The following is an 11,786-nucleotide window of genomic DNA, read 5'->3' on the forward strand; positions in this document are numbered from 1 at the left end:
AACACAAGGAGAACAAAATATATTTGCCCATACCTATAAAAAAGCACCTTTTAAAGATTCGTCCTGTAAGAAAATTACAATTATTAAAATAATATTATATAGCATTTTTTCAAGGAGTGCTTTATATTACCAAGAGCATTTGCAGGTTTTTTGGAGAACAGAAATAAAGAAATCTCCAGTTACGATTAAGATGTTCAGTTCTGTCGCAATGAACATTGAGAATATTTGGCAGGGCAATAAGAAGTAATGAACTGTTATTAAAAACTCTTACTTTCCATTCTTTTAGACTGATGTGAAGTTTTATACTTTTGGAAGTTACTCATTCCAGAGTGATTTTAAACTTATTTGACATCAGCCTGTTTTCATAGTTCAATAGGTCATTGCCAAAATATAGAGAATGCCAGTTTCAGTTAATAATAAGATTCTGAGTCAATGGAAAAATTGGCCTGATAAATTCTTGTATGCAGGAGAAAAGCTCTTTCTTCTATCAGAGAACACAACATAGACCCCTCAGTATACGGTATAAGTAGGTGGTATAAAGCAGGGAGAAAATGCAGTTTTTCTTTTAAATAAATAATTACAATAACTATGCCTTTAAAACCATTAAAATAATGTTTTACAGCTTGAATCAAATTATTTCCCTGATTAATCTCAAATTTGTTTCCATTTGTAACACTTGAAAAAAATGCTGTAAAAAGAAACAGGGTGAATCTTACGTTTTGGAGCTGTAAATACTGTGCTACATCCCACCAGCATATTGTGTCTTGCTTCTGTAAGTCTACACTTAAAATGTTCAACATAAATCAGTATAAAGTTCACAAAGGACTTGTAAAATGCCAACATTAATAAAATTGCCTTCTTAAAATTAAGCATTGCCAAACCTTGTTCAGAGTTTTCTGTAGATTTGCTGGAAAGGTTCAGTTATAGAGCCTCCTGTATTGCAGAACAAGATGTCCTAATTCTGAATACACTTTCTGAGAATACAGTGACTCATCACTGAAAAAAGTAAGGAGGTGTTTCTTCTTTTAAAAGTGTAGATAGAAAAATGTTGTTGTTCATTTGTTTTTATCATCCCTATATAGTCAGTTTAAAATGTGCCACTGTATGAGATGTATGTTTGGTCCCCTCTAACGATAATCAGTCATGAGTGTGTTTTATTTACACCGCTGTCTAACCCAGTCAAATCTCATGGTAGCTGAGCTTAGCTATGATGCTCTTTTGTTGCTCCAAACAAGGAAACAGCCACTAGACATGCAGAATATGACAAAATCCATGCTCGTCTACATTCTGTCCTTAAGTAAAAGGGGTGCTCACATTAGACCTGACATTTTAATGTAACTTGCGCCTGTTGTGATTGATCCCCCCTCAGGCTGTCACAACTCTCCTATGGCTTTAAGAGAGAAAAAAGGTTTCAGGAAAGGCACAAATTCCCATGGATGGGCCATTTTCCATTCAAAGACGACACAGATACATGGTGGGGTGCTCTCGACCAGATTTCAGGTTTACTTATTTATGCTCTTCCCATATCTCTAATGCAGGTCACAGTGGACTTTTCTAAATGTTTTTACACCATCTTCTTGCTCCTTCTGCTGTTATGCACACCAAGTAACATGTTTGATGAGGGTAAACTGTTTATGACACTAATGTAGTGCATTATGTGCTAAATGTTCCTTCAAATATGCACCTCTCAAGAATGGACTGCATTTGCTAGGTCTCTTCTGGGACGGCATCCATGTTTCGGTAATTTTTTTAATGCCATACAGTATCAATGTAAAAATTAGACCTATTTCAGTATTATCAAATATATTTATTTTCCTTTAAGTAAGCTGCCCAAGTAAGATCCTCCTTTCTGAAGTACAGTGTCTTTCAAGTTTAAAAAAATACGTTAATGCTGCTCTTTTGTCACTCCCTTCCTCACACTGCAGCTCTGCACCTGGACCCATTCTGACTGTACTGCGCATTGTAGTGGTTCATCAACAGGCCGCCAGGTATTGTAGCGAGAGGTTAATTCAGTGGCCATTCTTGTTTAATGCTGGACCTCTTTTAAATAAAGGCTAGAAGTGGTGGTGATTTATGGTGGTTTTGTGATGTGTGTGTGCATGGACACATGGGATTCAGCTGAGACCGCCTGCATTCATTCCACTTGAGGTTCGCACAGCTGTCAGATCAAAATCAATTGAATTTTAAAGGGCTTTAAAGTAAATATTTAATTCTTGCCTTGGGAACCAATTAAGTGAAATATGTGAACTTTGAGGGACTGGTTGAACTGGAGTTGTACTGGTACCAGCTGGTGTTCTACTGGGATCAAATGCAAGCTTACAAAATAGATGCAAATCTTTGGTGTGAACATTCGGTTTCAATTACCTGTGATGTTCTAAAAATGTGTTGAAGTCAGACTGGCAGCAGAAAATTGGAGAGGATCCACTAAGGTATGTTGTTTATTATGTTGTCTGTTTGTTTGTTTATGCGCTTTAACTTATTTGCCTTAGTGCAGATGCACAGCTCTCTGTTGTCAGAGAAATGTTCTGGCCTTCAAAGAGCTTTGCATTTGGGAAGTCTGCTCACCTCAGAAATGAACAGAGAGACATACAGAATGTCCATTTTTTAGATTTTTGGTAACTGGAATTATTATTTTCAATCTAGTAATGGACAAATTTTAGATTTGGGACATCTCTATTTGTAATAACTTATTTTTGTCATTAATAATTAATTTGCAACGTATTCCACGTGTCGGCGTGCACTGTCAAGCAACACAATTCTATCTAGATTTCACACATTACAGTCAAACGATTGACAGTGAAAAATATTATAGTGATACAGCGTTTTGTGACCTCATGACTTTGCTTTGAAGTGGTCAGCTATAATTTTGCCAATTTGTAAAATTATGTAAATGCATTGTCCTAGTTCTGATAATCCAGTAAAAATATAAAGAAGAGACATCAAAGGGCTGCCAAATACATTCTTTCATGTAACTTATAGAAAAAAATAACTGCTGAAAAAATGTATAATAGATCTGACATCTTTGTGAAGTGAGTTGACTGTGACAATGAGCCAAACTTAGCAATCATGGCCATCTCTAGAATATATACATATACTCATATTAGTTTTCCTATAAAATACAAACATGAAAGAATTTTACTTGGAATAAGGACTTCAAATGGGAATACATTAAAAAGTAAATGAAACAACTGAAATCTATAACCTAAAAAAACTATACAGAGATTACATCTAAAAATCTGCAAAGTTCAATTGTAAGATATTTATGAAATCTGTCTCACCTTTAAAGGCATTTAAGTCTAGTGGCAGATGGTTAAATTTAATTTAATTAGTCTGATTAATTTAATTCAATCAGAAATGTTTTTATTTACAAAACTAATATATACAGTATCTAGTGCTAAGGGATGGTGCTGTATTCATGTTCCAAAAAGTATTTTATATTAAAAAGCTAAGAGGAATGACCACTGTACAGTGAAAACGTACCTTTTATTCTGATCTAATGAGTTCCATCTATCTGTGTTTGTGTGTTTTTTATATAAAAGTATACAATAGGTTGTACAGAATTTATATACAAGAACCCATATAGGTACACTTTAAATGTTTTTGAGTTAATTTGCAGATGGCTTCATTGCATTAAAAGGGAAGTAGGTCAAAAATAAACACAAAGAAAAATAGAAAGTTCAGTTATAATTGAAATGTTGGCAACATATCTAAACTCATGAATTTCTTCATGAACAGTACTGTGGAGCTAATGATGAGTATTTTGAGCCAAAGACTCTAATTTTACATTTATCAAAATCATATCTTGATTTTTTTCTCCCTATTTTTAATTACAAAAATAGTACATATCCAAAAGGAATGGTGGTGTATCCATTAAAAAGTATTTTTTTGGTAAAAAGATAAGAGAAATGACACTCTGCAATTAGTTCTTTTTCTTAATACTAGATTTTTATTCTGTTTTAGATTCTATGTGTTGTATGACATAAACAATGTGCAGTCTGATATACAGTACAGTATATACAGTACAGTGTCTTAAAAATGTATTCAGACCATTACTACAGTATCCAATTTTTCTGAAATTACAAAATGATGCATTCACACATTTTTAATATTGTATTTAAAACCCAAATTCTCAAACTGAATATTTCTAAGGATAAGACAAATCACAGTAAATGTAGGCAAAAACTAAAAAAATGAAATATATTTATTTATTTCATATTCATTCAAACAAGCTCAATATTAGGTGGAAGCATCTTAGTGCCATGAGTCTCTACCGGTTTTGCACACTAGTTTAGTACAATATTTTCCCATTCTTCTTAGGAGATTTACTCAAGCTTTCTCAAGTTTTTCTGTGGCCATTCATGTACAGCAGTTTTTAAGTCTTTCCACACATTCTTTATAAGATTCAAGTCAGGACTTTGACTGTGCCACTAAAGGACATTCATTTTCTTATTCTTATGCCACTCCAAAATAGCTTTGGCTTTATTCTTTGAATCATTGTTCTGCTGAAAGGTGTTTTTTTGTCCCAGTTTTACATCTGAAGCAGGTTTTCCTGCTGGCAGATTTGCCAGTACTTTGCTCCATCTACAGCATGTTCTCATCAGTCTTGACAAGCTATACTGTACGTGTTAATGAGAAGCAGAACTATAACATAATGTTGCCACCCCAATGCTTGACAACAGGTGTTGACTTAGTGATGCATTATCTTGGGTTTTTATCAGATGAAACACTTAGCATTTAGGCCAAAATGATCCAGTTTAGTTTTGTCTCACCACAAAACCTTTTGCCTCATGTTTGCTGTAACACTTAAAATTCCATGAAATTCTAGATGGGTTTTCTACCCTGCTATAGCCCAGCATTGTAGACTGACTGGGATATTGTTGATTTGAGCAAATCTGGTCGCATCTCTGCCACTGCGTCGATAGCTTTTTTAAAGGCACTGTAGGCCTCGCAGTTCCAAACCTTACCGGTTTTCTCTTTGCTTGGCATTGATTCACATTATTTTGAAATCATGTAATTGTGTTGCTTGTTAAAGCATAAATTTAAGTTTCCCACAGCAAATCATGACTTTTCCATTTTTTGGGCATATTATTTATTTACTTCTTTCTTTTTGGCCTTTTGTTTTGAATGTGTGAAGTAGGTTGTGCATATATCAAATTTTAATTTCTACTTCAAAGAGTTATGACTGTGAAAACTATGCAAGGGCCTGAATACTGCTGCAAGACACTTTATATAATTGACATACAAACACACATATACAGGTAGATACATGTATTTATATATAGAAATGGAAATGTTTATGTTGAGCATGAGGTTCAAATAACTGAGAAAAAAAATGCTTCAAGACATTTTGGAAAACAAGTTATTCTTTAGTTGGTTAGAAAGAAATTTAACCATAGTGCAGTACAAGTCTCTTTCACAGGTTTCCCCGTACTGTGGTTACATTTCTTTCTAACCATCTAAACCAATGGTATTTTAATCATTTATATCCTGTGTGCAACATATCCTTTTTAGTCATTTATACATGCTCTGCAGTTTAACCTACTCCATACTTCTACAGTATATATACTGGAAATGTACAGTATGTGTTTGCATGTATGCATACAAATATATTAATGTTTTTTTTTCATAATCAGTGCGTGTTTTGGTGTTGAATGTCATCCTGAAGAAAAGTATGTGATTAATAGCAGTGGAGCCAAAATGCCTCTGGCTGTGCACTCACTGACAAGTTGAACCGATTGCTCTTATAGTGAATCCAGTGAGCCTCATCTGTGACAGTCATATTTCTCTACAGCATAACACTTTTTTCACAATCTCTGCAAACATCTTTTTGAGAAAGGCTGTTTGGTCACGATCAAACAGGCAAGTCTGAAAGGCTAGAAACCAGCAGGATTCCCAGTAACAATCAGTCCTCCACACTTCAGACTATCAGAGAATCAGAGTTCTAGGGAATGACGGAAACAAAAGTAGATTAATTAAACAGTAACAAATTGTGACAAATTCATTGCATCAATCCATCCATTTTCAGTAACCTCTTTATCCTTAGAGGTTTCTGGTGAGCAGAGTTTAATTCAGCAGGCACAGGGCACAAGGCAGAACTACACCTTGGACAGGATGGCATTGAGGCAATTTAGAAATGACATCCTGGACAGCATGTCTTTGCACTGCAAGAGGAAACTGGAGTACATGGAGAAAACCCATGCACATAGAAATTCCCTAAACATAGAAATTCCCTAAAGAAGACCTCCTAGCCTGGATTTAAACACAGCACCATCAACCACACTACCATTGCATACTTTCATGAATTCTGTGTATTTTCTTTTATATAGTATGAATCATTGAAAGACAAACATTTAAAAAGAATTTTCAGCTCCAATAATTATGTTAACCTCATATTTGTGTTATTATAATGCAATTATATTAGTAATATACCATATATACAGTGAAATCTATTTTAACAAAGGACCCATCTCCCTTACTACTACTTAACACTTACTATTTTATGTATCAGTAGAAATGTTTATGCCCATATCATCCCAAGCATATCAAACCTATTTTTAGAAGATTATTAATTACTGTATGTTCTCTTTGGTATACTAAAAATTAGGCCTTTTACATTAATTCTAAGCCTGTGTAATCTCACAAGGTTTTGCATATTATGCAGTATGTATGCATATATTTGTAGTCCAAAGAGGTTAGGCTGGGGAGCTGTGATAACATTAGAGCTGCAAAGGCACATAATTCCGTGCTGAAAAGTAAAAAGAAAAAAAAAAACATTTAGGCTGTGGAGCCCTGATCAAGTGCGTGTATATATGTAATATATATGGTTCTTGGAAAAAATAAAATCGTAATTCCTGCAATTGTGGTGCCATTTGTATTGTACTGTATGTCCGTCTGTTTAATCTTATCGCCATGATAGTACTATTGGCCTTGCATTTCCTCAGCTCTGTCTCTGCTACTTCACTTTCTCTGCAACTGACTGTAAAATATGGACTATATCTGTCACTTGAAAATCAAGAATGTTAATAACTCTTTTGTTACAACATGTTTTCTTGATGTTACTTGAAAGACATTCACCATCCAGGCTAGTTCTTCCTTCGAGGTATGCGCATGTCTTTAAAGAAGCCTTACAAAATCTCCTTTTCCTATGTTCTTAAGCTTCTCCATTTCAGACCCCCATGTCAGACAAAGCTTTTATCAACCTCTCACAATAACCAAACAGAAAGGGTTAAGGAATTTCCACAGCAGCAGCACAAGTTCTAAACTTCACTTTTATAAACAATCCCTCTAAAAAAGAGAGTTGTCATTCGAGTAGAAAAAAAAAACATCAAAGAAATTTAAACCTGAAGAAAAGACTGCGAAGTTTGTACATCATACTGGCACTGAAAGACGTGTAAAGAGACAGACAGCTCCACTGTGACGATTGAGGGATAAATTATAGAAAAGGGTAGGGATTGGTTTGCAAAAGTGAGGGAAACCATCAGCAACAGAAATCATTAATGCTTTTGAGTGTCATGCAGTTTGAAGCTTACCAAGTTTAACTCCACTGAGACAGCTGAGATTTTTCAAAAACTGAAAAGGCAGAGGGCAGCATGGTGGCGTGGTAGTTACAGTAGCACTGCTGCCTCACGCTCTCGGGTTCTGGGCGTGATTTGGGAATGCAAAGTCTTCTGTGAGGAGTTCTGATGTCCACTCTGGATTCAAGAGGGTTTTCTCTGGGTGCTCCAGTTTTCTCTCACCATTTTTAAGAAACCTGTTTTGAGGAACATTTTTTGACACTGGTGTTGAAAAAAAGCAAAAGTTAAAACTCTAAAAATAATACATTGTCCTGGTTTTTGCATACATGATATTATTCAACGTTGGTGTATATTTTAACTGACTATATAGTTCCAATGCATTGGAAATCTCACAAAATAGTATTTGTATCAGAAACACTCTGTAGCACCTTATTCATAGTTTAATAACTCTTCAATAGTAGCTGATAAATATCTAAGTTGTAGAAGCATGTACTTAAGTTGCAAAAGAATTCACAGCCAGTTCTGGAGAGCAAGTCTTTATGTAATACCTGTAAAAAACAGCAGGTGGAGCTCTGACGTCCAACACTCTGAAAAATACAATTAATATTTTATATTCTTTTTACAAATTATTAATAGAGTTTCTGGTTAAAGCTATACTTTGATAAAAAAAAATCTTCTAATTTTTTAAAAATCCATATCTCCTTCACTGCTGGTACAATTGGTTTAGCTCAGTGTCGTAACACAGTCACAGTTTTTCAAATACCCCTGGCAAGCCGTTTTACCACATATTTCACATGATAATGAATAAATATTGATTCCACTTCTTGGGCTGAAAGAATCATGCTTGTAACTTTAGATTTGTCTGTTTATTAAAGCTGTCTTCCCAGCACATTTTAAAAGGATGCTTCCATTTATTTTAATTTTAAACAAATGTCAGTAGGTTCTATAAAAGTAGATGCTTTCAGGTTCTGCCCTGCCTGTTCCATCTTTTTAGATGTCTGTGTGTTGGATATTTGATTTTATGTGTAGTGCTGGTCAATATTAAGAATGTGGTACAGAGGTGGGTGGAATGAAAGAGCCCTTTGTCTTTGTCTCTCCACACAGTGTATCATTCTGCCAACCACTTTTCCACTCACACTTTCTTTGATGCATTCTTTGTTTCTACAAGTTATTTATTCACATTCATTCATGGAGACAACCCCTTATCTACTGAATCTTGTATAGCTAGCATGCCAAAACCCGCTTCAGCACAAATTCCTGAGTCTGAGCTTATGTTCATCCCAACTGGATATCTCACGGATCAAAACTATTGAATGTTATAAAGGGAACACATGAAGCCGGAATATTCTCTTGAGGTACCAGCGATAATCTGAAACGAATACCAGTTATCACAAAGCATATTTCAGTCAGCATTAGCATATCAAGCCCAAATATAAAAGGGTGCTGCAGTACATACTTCTGTCATGAGGCTGTGTTAGTATGGGAATATTCCTTTGTTTTCATTTAAATATAATTTTCTCTGGAAGTTTTACATATGTTTGTGCCAGTATTACAATGGTTTTATTAATTAAGTACTTTAACATATAGACAAAAAACATGTTATTTCTGTTTCATTTTCTTCATATGGTTTTTTTAGATACCTTTGCTGAACAGCATAATACTGTCTACATTCTATACATACTGTATTGTACAGTATAAGAAATTACAATATGAGATCTGAACTTTTCTATTAAAATCCAGTTGTTTCTTTGTTGTATTGCAGGAGTGTTTCTCAATAAATTCTTTACAATCTAACTAGGATGCTAGTCCTTTATAATAAATTCATTAAATCAAGAGCTCAGACGTTGCAGTAAAGACATCTAATGAATATTCCAGTGCTGGATTTTCCTGGCAACTATAATTATCAACACACACTATTTGACGCTGAATGAATTATCGCATTTGAGGAGCTTTTAATTCCAAATGTTTATTGACATGATAAGCACAAACTGTGAAACAAAACAACAGATCTCTCTTTTGCCATTTCCATAAGGAGACTTGGTTAGGCTAAAGTCACACATTAGTACTGCCCCACAAATAATCTGTGAACAGAAACTAGACTCCAGTGCGAACGTGTGTTGTATTGTGGATTAATAATAACAGATGTTCAGTTCCAGAAGCACTTACTTGCTGCACAATTGGTTACTGAATGGCTGTCCTGCTTTGGTTGTTTTGTTGTTGTTGTTGTCTTCACTTAATAACTTACAAAACAAAAGCTCAGCTGAATGGGGGGAAATTGTGCTAAACCCCAACACTGTTGTGCATCTCCAACTAGAGAGTCTTTTAGAGTACTAAGTAGTATGTTGTTGTTTTCTGTTTCTTACCCTCTTACCCAACACCACCCAGAGGCACAAAGTAGTGCCAAAAGCTGTAATTTTACAAAGCAGTCCTCTGTACCAACACATTCACACAAGCACTTTGAGACAATTAAGTTTGCCTTGCTACCATACTGAGGATAATGCCTTGCTTTGCATTCTGACACAGAAACTGCTGTCTTCAAGCCAAAGAAAAGTGACTGTGAAGTTCAAGTAATACATTTTCTTTGCTTTCTTATAGAATAAGTTATAAGTTAAAAATTGGTTTTAACAGTTTTTCTTTAGCACTATTATCTTATAATTCACAAAAAATATTTTTTCCAAGATGACTAATGCTTTAAATTGTTCTTTAAAGAAAGACATTCTCCACATTCCCTTTTTAAAGGTACTTCAGTTTTCAGGATAAATTTATAAAAGGCATTGTGGTATAATTGTGTTTGGTGATTTGATTTGATTTGGTGATCAAAATCTTATGAGTGCCTGACACGCAGATATCACAGAATTTCCCTACTAAAAATGACTTAAGCATTACTAGCCCCTGACGTCCAGTGCTGGAGTTCTGGTTTGGCGGTTTAGTGCTTGTTGAACAGCCTGGAGGCTCTGAGCAGAAAAGGTGAAAAACTGCTGGCCTGAGCCGTGGGAGTGAACGTATTAGCTACAGTATGTGTTCACTGAATTAATGCATTTTATACAACTCCAGTTCTACTAATTAAAAATATTACAACTTCCAGTAAGAGAGAAAATGTTAGTATGTCTTCACTACAGTCAAGCTGGCATTCTTGTGATGCTAAGCAATATATTTGTATTTATACCCTGTATCGGTACCAAGTCAGGTTTGAATACTTTTTGCTTGGTTGGTTGTTTCATATGTCTTCAGTGAATGGTATGAAAGAGCATCATTGATGATGTTTACAGAAAATATTACTGCTATGTTAACATTACTGTATATCATTATTTATAAACCTCTGTTACTTTGTTCTGTACGTGGAAATCTAAATTCTGAAGTTTGCTTCTGTAAGACAGTATCTATACCAAGTTCCTTACCAAATCTCAGCAAGCTAGCTATTTACCTGTAGGCACTACAAGTTCTTCTGAGACTTGGATCAAAGTGAAGTTCTTTTCTAAGGATTTTTGCACCTTGCCATGTAGATATAAAAGCTGTGGTATTGTTGGTTTTATGTTAACAGGCCTTCACTTTGACAGACTGTCACCTGTGTAGGGGGTCTTTTTCGCTACTACATTAGCCCATATGGCATGAGTTAAGTTCTATCGAAGCTGTGGCCTAATTATGAAGCAGATAATGAACGTGAGGGATGACGATTGGGCCATTTCTTTTGGTCCACATCCAACCCCCACAGTGTGACACACCTGTTCCTCCCTTTAAAACCCTTTTTTCAGTTTAGCTCTTGGCTACCGCAATGCAATGGCCTATCTAGGGTGCAATAATGTCTTTTCTGTTTAGTCTCACATAAAGATCCAGAGCCAGCAACCACTGTATCCATAGCTGATAGAGTGAAATACAGAGACAAAAATTCCCCAGTCTAAAAAACAAATGTTTTTTGAAATATTTATCTTCCCAATGCTTCTAAAATGATGCCAATTCAATCTTTTCTTTAAAGAAATTAGTAATTTCAGATACGTTAAACATTTACCATCTCTGAATAACCTTTTTTGGCTTTGTGAAAGTAATGTTAATACATACAAGGATTAGTCAAGGACACCAAAGCACTGATACTGTACATGAAGAACCCAGCACTGGATGAAATACATGGCAGTTTTGGACACAATAACTTAAAGTATTTATTTCTTTTTTTTACTTACACAAGAAACACAGAAGTCTTACAAACATATAACGAATTACTATACAGCATTTTAATATTTTAAATTGTCTTACATGATTACATACAAAATGGGACTG

At 34.9% G+C, this 11,786-nt stretch overlaps 1 long non-coding RNA gene across 1 annotated transcript; it reads right to left on the bottom strand.

Moving 5' to 3' along the window:
* Positions 1-4,038: 4,038 nt before the first annotated feature.
* LOC148661394 (uncharacterized) lies at positions 4,039-9,941 on the bottom strand. Its single transcript, XR_015939817.1, has 4 exons — positions 9,681-9,941; positions 8,063-8,101; positions 7,530-7,750; positions 4,039-5,941 (listed from the first exon to the last, which is right to left on the bottom strand). It is a non-coding gene; the product is annotated as an uncharacterized LOC148661394 (long non-coding RNA).
* Between the last annotated feature and the right edge of the window lie 1,845 nt (positions 9,942-11,786).

Source organism: Lepisosteus platostomus, chromosome 6, assembly GCF_059453375.1.
Source record: "Lepisosteus platostomus isolate fLepPlt1 chromosome 6, fLepPlt1.hap1, whole genome shotgun sequence".
Taxonomy (NCBI): domain Eukaryota; kingdom Metazoa; phylum Chordata; class Actinopteri; order Semionotiformes; family Lepisosteidae; genus Lepisosteus; species Lepisosteus platostomus.